The sequence below is a fragment of the Scyliorhinus torazame genome, chromosome 12 (genome assembly GCF_047496885.1).
Source record: "Scyliorhinus torazame isolate Kashiwa2021f chromosome 12, sScyTor2.1, whole genome shotgun sequence".
Lineage (NCBI taxonomy): Eukaryota > Metazoa > Chordata > Chondrichthyes > Carcharhiniformes > Scyliorhinidae > Scyliorhinus > Scyliorhinus torazame.
Window position 1 is genome coordinate 198,532,285 of NC_092718.1, and position 12,747 is coordinate 198,545,031.

General features: G+C 42.4%; 1 protein-coding gene and 1 non-coding gene across 3 annotated transcripts in view; one reads left to right on the plus strand and one right to left on the minus strand.

Moving 5' to 3' along the window:
• taok1a (TAO kinase 1a) overlaps positions 1–12,747 on the minus strand; it is a 240,037-nt gene that overhangs the window by 102,294 nt on the left and 124,996 nt on the right. The window lies entirely within an intron of this gene.
• On the plus strand, positions 8,259–8,331 carry trnak-cuu (transfer RNA lysine (anticodon CUU)). Its single transcript has one exon. It is a non-coding gene; the product is annotated as a tRNA-Lys (tRNA).

Here is a 12,747-nt window from a genome sequence, read left to right on the forward strand (position 1 = left end):
ATAAAAAGGTTCTCTGGTAAGGTGGAGGAGGAGAGGAGGCTGTAATGATTAAGAAGAATATTACAGTCTGGAAAGGGGAGGACATCCTGGCAGAGGCAAGGACAGAAGCTATTTGTTTACAGTTAAACAATACAGATACATTACATTACTGGGTGCATTCTAAATGCAGCCAACTAATGGAAAGGAAATAGAGGCGATTTCCAGGGAAATTACAATGAGTTGCAAAAACTATAAAATAATGATTAAAGAGCCCTTCAATGATCCCATATAGATGGAGGAAATAATAGTTTAACGACCATTGAGTGGAAAGGGTAGCTTAAATATGTTCAGGAGAATTTTATTGATTAGCATGTTTGCAGTCCCGCATTGCTGTTTCTGGTTCTAGGGAATGAGGTTCATGGGAACATTCGGCAATCTGAGCTTGCTATGCCATTTGATAAGATCACAGCTGATCTGATTGTGGTCGCCACTTTCTTGTCTGCACATCATAGTCCTTTACTCCCTCGTCTATCAAAAATCTATCTCACGCAAACTTGAATAAATTCAATGACCCAGCCTCCCCTACTCTCTGGGGGAGGAGGGTCAAGTGCAGTAAGTGCCTATAGAAGGACATTTAGGGAACAATGATAATAGTGGCACAGGATTAGATTAGCTATAGAAAAGGTAAAGCAGCATACTAGAGGAAAAAATATTTAATTGGAGGGGGGCCAATTTCAGTATGTTGAGAATTTACCTGTCCCAGCTAAACTGGACTGAGAGATTAGCAGGCAAAACTGTAATCGAGGAATGATGAGGAAATGGTTTGAGTGCAGGGGAAGCATGTTCCCATGAAGGGGGGAAATGTACAGCAACTAAAACTGGATTGCAAAGGGATGGAGATGAAGATGAAGCAAAAAAAAAAAAAAAAAAAAAAAAAAAAAATGTCACAAGTAGGCTTGATTCCCGGCTGGGTCACTGTCTGTGTCCGGAGTCTGCACATTCTGCCTATGTCTGCGTGGGTTTCCTCCAGATGCTCCGGTTTCCTCCCACTAGTCCCAAAAGATGTCCTGTTAGGTAATTTGAACATTTTAAATTCTCCCTCTGTGTACCTGAACAGGTGCCGGAGTGTGGCGGCTAGGGGATTTTAACAGTAACTTCATTGCAATATAAGCCTTCTTGTGACAATAAAGATTATCATTAGATCATGGAAAGGCCAAAATTAATAGAGAATTTAGAAAGGCTGGCTGTTTCAAGTTAACGAGTCTCCAGGACTGGATGGGATGCATTTCAGAATGCTGAGGGAAGGAAGGGTGAAAATTGTCGAAGTACTGGCAATAATTTTCCAACCCACTTTAGATACAGAGGTGGTGCCAGATGACGAGAGAATTGAAAATGTTACACCCCTGTTCTAAAAACGATGCATGGATAAACCTGGCAATTATGGGCCAGTTAGTTTAACCTCAGTGATGGGAAAGCTTTGAGAGACAATACGTCAAGACAAAATTAACAGCCACTTGGATAAGCATGGATTCATTTAAGGGAAACCAGCAAAAATGTATTAAAAGGCAAATCATATTTAACTATTATTACTCAGGTTAATGGCGGTTTTATTATATGTGGGCTTTCAAAAGGCATTTGATAAAATACAATATAATAGACAGCAAAGTTGAAGCCCATGGAATAAAAGCGAAGGTGGCAGCATGGATATTAAGTCGGCTGAGGAACAGGTAACTTATGGAACAGCTGCTTTTCCAGACAGGAAGGTATATAGTGGGGACCACTGCTTTCCTTGATGTATATCAATGATCTAGACTTGGGTGTGGAGGGCACAATTTCAAAATTTGCAGATGACAAAACATGGCAGTATTCTGAGCTATGACGGGATAGTGATAGACTTCCCAAGACGACACGAGGCGACTGGTGGAATGGATGGACACGTAACAGATGAAATTTAATGTAAAAAGTGCGAAGTAGCACATTTTGCTAGGCAAAACAAGGAGAGCCATGACAATTTTAACGGGCATGCAAGAAGAAAGACATCTGGGGTATATGTGCACAAATCATTGAAGATGGTATGTCTGGCTGAGAGAGTTTTTTTTTAAAAAAAGGCATTCGGGGCCTTGAGCTTTATGTTTAGAAGCAGAGGGTATGAAAGAAAGGAAGTTATGACAAACCTTTATAAATTGGCCTCCACTGGAATATTTTGTCCACCACATTTTAGGAAAGAGGGTGTAGAAAAGGTTTATGAGAATGGCTTCAGGGATGAGGGACTTCAGTTGTGGATAGATTGAAGACGTTGAGAGTTGCTCTTCTTATAGATGGTTGAGAGGAGATTTGATAGGAATCATGAAAGGCTAGACAGAATAGATGTGAGAAACTGTTTCTATTGGCATAAGGGTCAAGAATCAGAAGACATTGATTTAAGGTGGTTTGATAAAGACCCAATGGCAACAGAAGGAAAAACATTTTACTCGAATGGTCAGGAATTGGAATGTATTATCTGAAAGTTTAGTGGAGGCATATACAATTGGAGCTTTCAAAAGGAAATTGGATATGCAGGAAGAAAACAAACTGCAGGCTCAGGGGAAAGGGCAGGCAAATTCAACTAGCTGAGTTGCTCCTGCAGAGAGCTGCCACAGACACAGCAGGCTGAATGGCCTCCTTCTGTGCTGTAACAATTCTATGATCTCACTGCAAGGCAGAATAGTCACAAGGGGCTAACTGGTCCACTCCTCCTCTTATATTCCCCCAAACTCCATGATACAAAATAAGGACACGTTATTTGACCCCAAAGTGTGCCATTTTACTTGACCTAGAAAAGATGGCTTCTAATTATCCTTCGCCATTTCTTCCTTTGTCTCATCTATGATCAAAAACATTCACAGCATGCTTTTTAACAAACCCAAATACCTTTGCAGCTTTCCTGCTTCAAAAAGATCCACCTTCTTCACCACGACCTCAACCCGATGTGTCACTACCCAACATGTCTCCCTCACTGCTCAACCAAAAGGGTCAAATGCTTTACAACAGAACAGGTACAAGATGTTATTGATTGCTGACAGTCTAATGAATTGATTATTTAGTCTATAAAAATTTATCAGCATCAGCTCATTTGCATTTTGAAAAATCTACTGCCTCAGTCTGTTCCATATACTTCTCTGAATATACTCTGCTACTTCTAATGTTGGGGTTTTTGTTAGCTCTCCTCCACTTCCTAACTGTGGAAAAAATGTAAGGAAATTTTGAAACATGACAATTAGCTTACACAGCTAATACTGATTCTCTATTTAACAATACAGGAAGTATCACAACCAGGGTTAACTTCTTCTCACGCTATATTCATGCGCAAGCATCTCCAACAAGAATCACTAAATGATTTCAATGAGTTCAATGATTTCCCCTTTCCTGCTCCAGGGCACTAATGTCAGCTGTAATGTTCCCAATGGATCAGTTTTGCCCAGCTCACAACAAACGAGGGAAACTTTTTGTGCGCATACAAATCAGCTCTGTATCAACCCAGCATATAACCACTGAGCAACTTAACGAATTTCCAATCTTTCTACTTGATTCAAAGCAACTATTGTCTATTCCTTCTGGAGTCCATACAAGACCACATTTATAGATGTTCCCATGAACAGTATGCAAATAATCTCCTCTAAAATAAAAATTAATTAGATCAGTCAGAAATGGCCTATCCTTCAGCTTCATGCTGATTCTGATCAATTTGTACTTCTTTAAGTGCTCAGTCTGCCTGTTCCTGATAGATTATCAAATTTGGGTGACACGGTGACACAGTGGTTAGCACTGCTGCCTCACAGCACCAGTTCCCAGGTTCAAATCCAGCTTCAGGTGACTGTAGTTTGCACTTTCTCCCCATGTCTGCGTGGGTTTCCTCCGGTTTCCTCCCACAATCCAAAGATGTGCAGGTTAGGTGAATTGACCATGCTAAATTGCCCCTTAATATCCAAAGGATTGGACTGGGTTAGGGGATAGGATGTGGGTGTGGGCCTAGGTAGGGTGATCTTGCCACGGGCTGGTGCAGACTCGATAGGTCGAATTACCTCCTTCTGCACTATAGGGATTTGATGAATTCCCTATAATTGATATATTAAACTACATCTTTAGTATTTATTGCGTTTAATCAAATTGTATCAGCTATTCAATATTTATCGAGGTCAATGATTCTTCAGTAAACCATTCACATAAAATATTCTAAAGCCTAATTAATAATTTATCCTCATTATTCTTTGCATACATACAGGGCTACATGATGGGCATTGGAATTTATTTCTAGACAGCAACCTTTTCCCTCAAAATAATAATTTGGTATATTGCAAACACCAGACTGCACAATACATGATAAAATGCTTTACAAATCAGGGATTATAAGAGTTGCACTCATTGATTTTATCAATAATAATAAATACAGTAAATACTTCAAGCATTTTGCTGAACAATAGACAATATGATCATAGTCTGGATTTAGAACGATGGGGAGGTTTCAAACAGTAAAACCAAGAACAGTAAAGGAATGTTCTTGGGATAAGATGGTGATGTCACATTGTTGCATTCTTTTGCAGCGTGGCTTTTTACAAAAAGGACACTGTTGTTTCAGAACAACTGCTGCTATCCCAACATGCAGTTCTCCATACATCTGTTGATTTGGCTAGTAGAGTGAGCTGCCAGTATGACAAAGTCACATGGCACAATCAGGAAGACAGCTGAGGGGATTATTCTTTGGCTTCCTTCGTGACTTCACTTCTGTTTGGCTTTATTGTTTGGCAAATGCCATCAGTAAGTGTATGTTTTACTCACAGAAGAATGTTCACTATGCTGATCCAGCATTTGCACAGGAGGCTCCAGGTGGCCCACTGCACTTTGTTACACTAGTGTTAGCTTCTTTAAAGTTCTCTTTGGACTGTAGTCACAGAACTGAGAAGTTAGCAGACTGTTTTCCTTTTCAATTGACTGACCTGTGAAAACTTTCATCTTTTTGTGCCAAATCATAGTAAAACATAAAAGTTACATATAATATAAACATACAATATAAATTCAAGTCTGTCTTTGTTTCATGGATAACATAGAACATAAAATGAATACTGAAGCACCACTAATTGGTAAACAATTTGAAACCAAATTCAAGTAAACTGACCAAGATATTTGCTAACGGTGAACCAAAATGCAACTTTTTTTTGTTTACACAAATTAAATCAAGAATTGTACAAATCACATCAGACATATACTCCTTGATTATTTTCTCTGAAAGTTAGGCAGCAGGTTTCTTTCTCGCCAAAAATATCCAATAGTGGCCCTGAAAAGCTTGACAACCAAGTCATCCACTAGCTCAAAGAATTAGTTTCTTTTGGATAGGAACAAGTTCCACATGTGTTAGGGCAGAAAATTCTAGGATGTACATGTCATGATATTCAAGTGAACATCACAGCACATACATACATACATAATGATGGACAGATCAACGGACCAATTAGCACACACAACACAACAGCCAATCACAGACAAGGGCATACACAGTACAAAACAAGGAACACAACACTTCCTGGGCAGTCCAGCAGGAGACGGCTCAGGGCACAGACCTCATTGCCAGCCACTCAGACAGTCACTATGTGCTGAGTACCAGAGTTTACTATGTTAATAGTTAAATGAAATAAAACTGCGTTGTACCATTCGCAACCATGTTGGTTCGTCTGTGTCTCAGAGCACCCAACACTTCAGTACAGTGCCATTATTCACAATGGTGAATCATAATAGTTAATCTTAGTTTGAAATTTTCTATCAAGGAACCTCAAAGGTCACAAATTTCACCCAAGATAATTGACTGAAACTGTTAATGATCTGCCAGGGAAGCCTTGAAAATGTTTGAAACACCTGGGATGTTCACTTTTACCAATAGAAGATAAATAAAGCTTCTCAGATCCAACTATATCGACACTCAAAACAGTCACTGACTCCTTACTCCAACTACCACTAACACATTTCCTGACGCAAAAGACAATCTCACTTGAAAAAATTACAAGAATGTCCTCTATCAAGATTGAACACATCAGAAGGCTGGCACTTTGAAGTAATGTAATCAGCAATCTGGCAACAATTGTAACACAGTGATTGATGCTGTCTGCAAAATAGTGTCCAAGTAACAATGGTTCCCTAAATACAAACTAAAGCAGAAGCCAGACCTTTAAAAGTTTGGAATTTAATGCATTTGGCAACAGGGATAGCAACTTCCCATTACCCTGTACTTAAATAATGTCCTAACATCACCAATAATGTTGGTGTCACCTCATAAACATCAGAGTTTAACAGGGGAGTGTGAAGAGAAAATACTGAGTTCTAGGAACTGGCATGAAATGTTGATGAAGGTTTTTTTTAATGATGAAGAGCGTTATTCTATCATTAAAAATGCTGCAGACTATAAGGAACTTGTAAAATCAGACTTTTAAAGTTTAAAAGGTTTGCAGTATATCCTAGTCTTGCACAGTAATATTGTAAACTTGGTTTATCTGTGAAGCCAAATTTGTAGTTTAACTGATCTATTGTAAAATGCATGTCCAGGTAATAATGGAATCTAGTAATAGAATGTGGTAAGTACATTAAGCAACTGTTAGTTTTTGTTGAGTTTACAGTAATGAATTTCAATTACCTTAGAGCCATATTTTCTTTCCAAGGCATGCTTGCATTTCTGTAGAAATCCACATCTGTTGCTATCCACAGATGACATCTTGGTTTCAATTTCCTTTTAAATTAGTTTTTTTTAATTTAATGTCACAACTTGCATTTGGTTATCTCAAAAGCAATGTACTTGCGTAGGACAGGTTGGGCCAAAATTTGCATCACAAATACATTGTATTTTCTGTTAAGAGTGAAATATTATCTATTATGCAATTGCACAATACCCGACATACATTTCAGTCCTCCCAGAAAATTTCCAAATAATCCGCGTAATTAAAATGTAAAGTTAGCATACTGTACCAATTCTTCTCACTTAAGAGGTAGTTTCAAATTTATCATGAAATCACATATTAGGTGGGATTCTCCGGTCTGCCAGCCATGTTTTCCAGCGCGACAATCCCTGCCAGCAGGGGGATTCTCCGTTCCTGCAGCCGGCCAATGGGATTTCCCATTGTGGCCATCCCAAGCTTTTGGGAAACCCGCAGGTGTGGTTGCACTGCCGGCGGACCAGAGGATCCCGCTGGAGAATTCTGCTGAATGTTTTTTTATTTTATTCTTGGCAATCAGTAAAACAGCTGTGAATTTTCTTGGGAAAAGTCAAATCTAAAATTGATTAAAAATTAAATGATTATAATGGATTGACTTAATAGATACATCAACATTTTACAAACCATACTTGGATTTTAAAACAAGATATACGTTCAATTAATTCCCTGAAACCACAAGAGGCCTTTACAGCTCACAACAATGCAATTTTCATGTAGATGTTCATCTTTGGATAACGTTCAACATTTTCACAACATATTTCACACCAAGAAACATTTTATTATAAGGACTTCTGACTAATCAAGTCAACCCTTTTGTCCTAATCATATTGCATTACTTTTTGTCTGTATTTTCATGCATGGCTATTACTCACAATTTGTCCTTTCAGCCCCATCCTGTCTTTCAATTTAGTTCAATTCTTTTCTCGGCGATTCAGATGTGGACTGGATGTAACATGCAATTTATGCCAGGAAAATGTATTTGCATTTTGAAACCTTTCAATTCTAGCATAATTCTAGCAAATACAAGTATAGAGAAGCAGGTTGAGAATTAACAATTATAATTTTTTTAAGAAATGTACAGTGAACTTAGCACACTGTTCAATCTTTACAAACAGGACACCCTAAAACTAAAAGAGCGACTTGCCTGTACAGCTTACAAATCCCAATAAAAATACAATTCATATGAATTTTACATTAACTGCATATTCCATCTTCAAGAAGAAATTTAAATGTCATGTTACATCATGTTAGATTTCAATTTGCAAATTAAGCAGTTCCTGCAGTGTTATTGCTCCTTTAATTAAAAGCACCACGCTTTTACTTCAAACAATTTTGAAACATTTAGCATAAGAACTAGATATATCTAGTATGTTTCAGTGACGTGTTCACCAAATCTCTTCAATCATGTAAAAACAAAGCAACAAAGGCCTTGCACAGTAAATAAATACTCTTGGCATTCAAAAATTGAAGACAAAATAATGCTTATTAAAGGATTCCTCAGCTGAGTGCACCAATAATACAAAGGAAGAGGGAGAATGAAGAGCAGCCCGGCTAGTTCAGTTGGTAGCGCGTGGGACTCTTAATCCCAGATATGTGGGTTCGAGCCCCACGTTGGGCCCTTTGGTTTCTTTTATCTTCATAATCAAAGACCACTCCCACCCGGCTTACTCACTCTTGCAACTTCTTCCATCGGGCAGGAGACAAAAGTCTGAGAACACGCACAAATAGATTCAAAAACAACTTCTTCCCCGCTGTTACCAGACTCCGAAACAACCCTCTTTTGGACTGACTTAATCAATACTACACTCCTGTATGCTTCACCCGATGCCAGTGTCCATGTATTTACATTGTGTACCTTGTGTTGCCCTTTACTTATTTTCTCTTCATGTGTTAAATGATCTGTGTGAGCTGCACGCAGAAAAATACTTTTCACTGTACACGTGACAATAAACAAATCCAATCTAATCCAAATATCTAAATAAGACTCCAGGTTCTTCTATCGGGCATGGTCATAAACTGGTACGAAAGGGAGGATTAAGAATGAACATTTTCCTATGCATTCAATATATATAAATCTTAATTTTTCACTATTTAACTAACTCACTGAATCATCAAGTACAATAAAGAGTAATTTTTCATGCCCTGGTGAATGAAAATTGTCTTAATGAAAAAGATAGATTACATCCTCAAGATAGTTTGCCTTTCTCAGTACAGCACAGTGCTTTTCACAACATATCTGTGCGAAACACCGAGAAACAGCACGGTAGTATTGTGGATAGCACAATTGCTTCACAGCTCCAGGGTCCCAGGTTCGATTCCGGCTTGGGTCACTGTCTGTGCGGAGTCTGCACATCATCCCAGTGTGTGCGTGGGTTTCCTCCGGGTGCTCCGGTTTCCTCCCACAGTCCAAAGATGTGCAGGTTAGGTGGATTGGCCATGTTAAATTGTTCTTGGTGTCCAAAATTGCCCTTAGTGTTGGGTGGGGTTACTGGGTTATGGGGATGGGGTGGAGGTGTTGACCTTGGGTAAGGTGCTCTTTCCAAGAGCCGGTGCAGACTCGGTGGGCCGAATGGCCTCCTTCTGCACTGTAAATTCTATGATAATCTATGATAATGATAATCTATGAAACTACATCTCAATTGGTACAGAACCTCTACATCTTCAATTGTAGGTTTGAGAAGTAAAATTGTGGAACCAACCATTTAATAAAGTGCAGGTGAGTGAATGCATGGCAACAAGTACTGTGCATCACCAGAGGGCCTGAAACTAAATTAAATGGGTCATCTCTCTACAGGTGGTCTATTCTCTCATACTTTCAGGGAGAGGTTTGCCCAAATTGAGTTGCAGTTTCACTGGCTAAGGGAACTTTTTCTGGATACGGCAAAAGCAGAATTTTGCCATATTTCTTGGCTCAGAGAGGTGACAGCAGTTGATTGGATATTCTAAATCTCAGGCAAAAGAAAATGAGCCCCTTGAAATAAGTCTGTTAAGGTGTCTGCTTAACAAGGTTACAACTTTTCACGATTATGAATAAATACCAGTCTTGATTTGTGTGTTCTTGTTGTTCTACACTACGTGTCAAATGCATTTTGTCTTGATAGCTGTCATTTTCTCAGCAGATTTAACAACATGTACAGAGCTTGTTATTTGGAGTTCGCCAGGGTCCCAAGTTCGATTCCCGGCTTGGGTCACTGTCTGTGTGGAATCTGCACATTCTCCCCCTGTCTGCGTGGGTTTCCTCCGGGTGCTCTGGTTTCCTCCCACAAGTCTCGAAAGACATGCTGTTAGGTAATTTGGACATTCTGAATTCTCCCTCTGTATTCCCGAACAGGCGCCGGAATGTGGCTTTTCACAGTAACTTCATTGCAGTGTTAATGTAAGCCTACTTGTGACAATAAAGATTACTTCACAGCGACTTCCGGGTGCGGCGATGACCAGCTGAGTCGCACGTTTCGGCAGCTCCCGGTGGAACGGACGTTTGGGCTCTTAATAAGAGCCCCAACGGCAATTTTAACGGCTAAAAGTGCTGTGCGGTGAACCAGAAGGGAATCCCCCCTGGATACGGATGAAAAAAGGAGAGGAAGGTGGCCGGATTGCGGTGGATCCTTTAGAGCAGCGGCAAGGAAGGCAAGCAAAAACCAAGATGGCGTCGGAAGGTGGCAGTTTAATATGGGGCCCTGAACAACACGGGTTTTTGAAACGCTGCGTGGAAGAACTCAAAAAGGAAATGAAGAAGGAGCTGTTGGCCCCGATATTACAGGCGATCAAAGGGCTAAAGGAGGAGCAAAAGACCCAGGAGCGGGAGCTTCGGGTCGTGAAGGCAAAGGCTGCCGAGAATGAGGACGACATACAGGGCCTGGTGGTGAAGACGGAGATGCACGAGGCACACCATAAACGATGTGTGGAAAGGCTGGAGGCGCTGGAGAACAACGCGAGGAGGAACAACCTAAGGATTCTTGGTCTTCCTGAAGGTGCGGAGGGAGCGGATGTCGGGGCATATGTGAGCACGATGCTGCACTCGTTAATGGGAGCGGAGGCCCCGGCGGGTCCGCTGGAGGTGGAGGGAGCATACCGAGTGATGGCGCGAGGACCGAGAGCAGGAGAAATTCCTAGAGCCATAGTGGTGAGATTCCTCCGTTTTAAGGATAGAGAGATGGTCCTTAGATGGGCAAAGAAAACTCGGAGCAGTAAGTGGGAGAACGCGGTGATCCGCGTATACCAAGACTGGAGTGTGGAGGTGGCGAGAAGGAGGGCGAGCTTTAATCGGGCCAAGGCGATGCTTCACAAAAAGAAGATAAAATTCGGAATGCTGCAACCGGCAAGACTGTGGGTCACATATCAAGGGATGCACCACTACTTTGAGACGGCGGATGAGGCGTGGGCTTTTATCGTGGAAGAAAAATTGGAATGAGCGGGTTATTAAAAAAAGAACGTTTGAAACAAAGTGGTGCGGCGAGTATGGGGGGCGAAGAGGGGGGTAAAAATGGGGGAAAGAGGAGTTTTATGTTATTAATCCTGCGATGTGGTAACTTTTCTTTCTTCCACAGGTGGTGGTGGGGGGAGGAAAGGAGGTGGAGGAGATGGGGCGTTGGCCATTGGGGGCGGGGCCAAGGGGGAAGCACGGGCTCGGTTCCCGCGCTATGATAATCGTGGCGGGAATAGGGAAGCAGGAAGGAGGGGGCGTCGCACGGTGCGAGCCGAGGTCACGGGGGGAAGCAGAGGTCGGCCAGAGTTTGCTGACTTCTGGGAGCAACATGGGGGGTGCAACTACGCGAGTGGGGGATCTAGAGGGGGGGGTGGGAGGGGGGATTTATAGGGCTGCTGCTGCTGGGGAGAGGGTGGAGCTGGTATGGGGTGGGATGGGCGGGGGGGCACCGCCTGGGGGGGACACAGCTGCGTGGGAACCGGGTGAGGAGCTGGAAAAAGGGGGTGGCTAATCGACAAGGGGGGGGGGGGTAAAAAGCCCCCCAACCCGGCTGATCACGTGGAACGTGAGAGGGCTGAACGGGCCGATAAAGAGGGCACGGGTACTCGCACACCTTAAGAAACTTAAGGCAGACGTGGTTATGTTACAGGAAACGCACTTGAAACTGATAGACCAGGTGAGACTACGCAAAGGTTGGGTGGGGCAGGTGTTCCATTCGGGGCTAGATGCGAAAAACAGGGGGGTGGCTATATTAGTGGGGAAGCGGGTAATGTTTGAGGCAAAGACTATAGTGGCGGATAGCGGGGGCAGATACGTGATGGTGAGTGGCAAACTACAGGGGGAGATGGTGGTTTTGGTAAACGTATATGCCCCGAACTGGGATGATGCCAATTTTATGAGGCGTATGCTAGGACACATCCCGGACCTAGAGGTGGGAAAGTTGGTAATGGGGGGAGATTTCAATACGGTGTTGGAACCAGGACTGGAAGGAGGCCGGCAGCAGCTAAGGTGCTTAAAGATTTTATGGAGCAAATGGGAGGAGTAGACCCGTGGAGATTTAGCAGACCTAGGAGTAAGGAGTTTTCGTTTTTCTCCTATGTCCACAAAGTCTATTCGCGAATAGACTTTTTTGTTTTGGGAAGGGCGTTGATCCCGAAGGTGAGGGGAACGGAGTATACGGCTATAGCCATTTCGGATCACGCTCCACATTGGGTGGACTTGGAGATAGGGGAGGAAACAGAAGGGCGCCCACCCTGGAGAATGGACATGGGACTAATGGCAGATGAGGGGGGGGGTGTCTAAGGGTGAGGGGGTGCACTGAAAAGTACTTGGAACTCAATGATAATGGGGAGGTCCAGGTGGGAGTGGTCTGGGAGGCGCTGAAGGCAGTGGTTAGAGGGGAGCTGATATCAATAAGGGCACATAAAGGAAAGCAGGAGAGTAGGGAACGGGAGCGGTTGCTGCAAGAACTTCTGAGGGTGGACAGGCAATATGCGGAGGCACCGGAGGAGGGACTGTACAGGGAAAGGCAAAGGCTACACGTAGAATTTGACTTGCTGACAACGGGTACCGCAGAGGCACAGTGGAGGAAGGCACAGGGTGTACAGT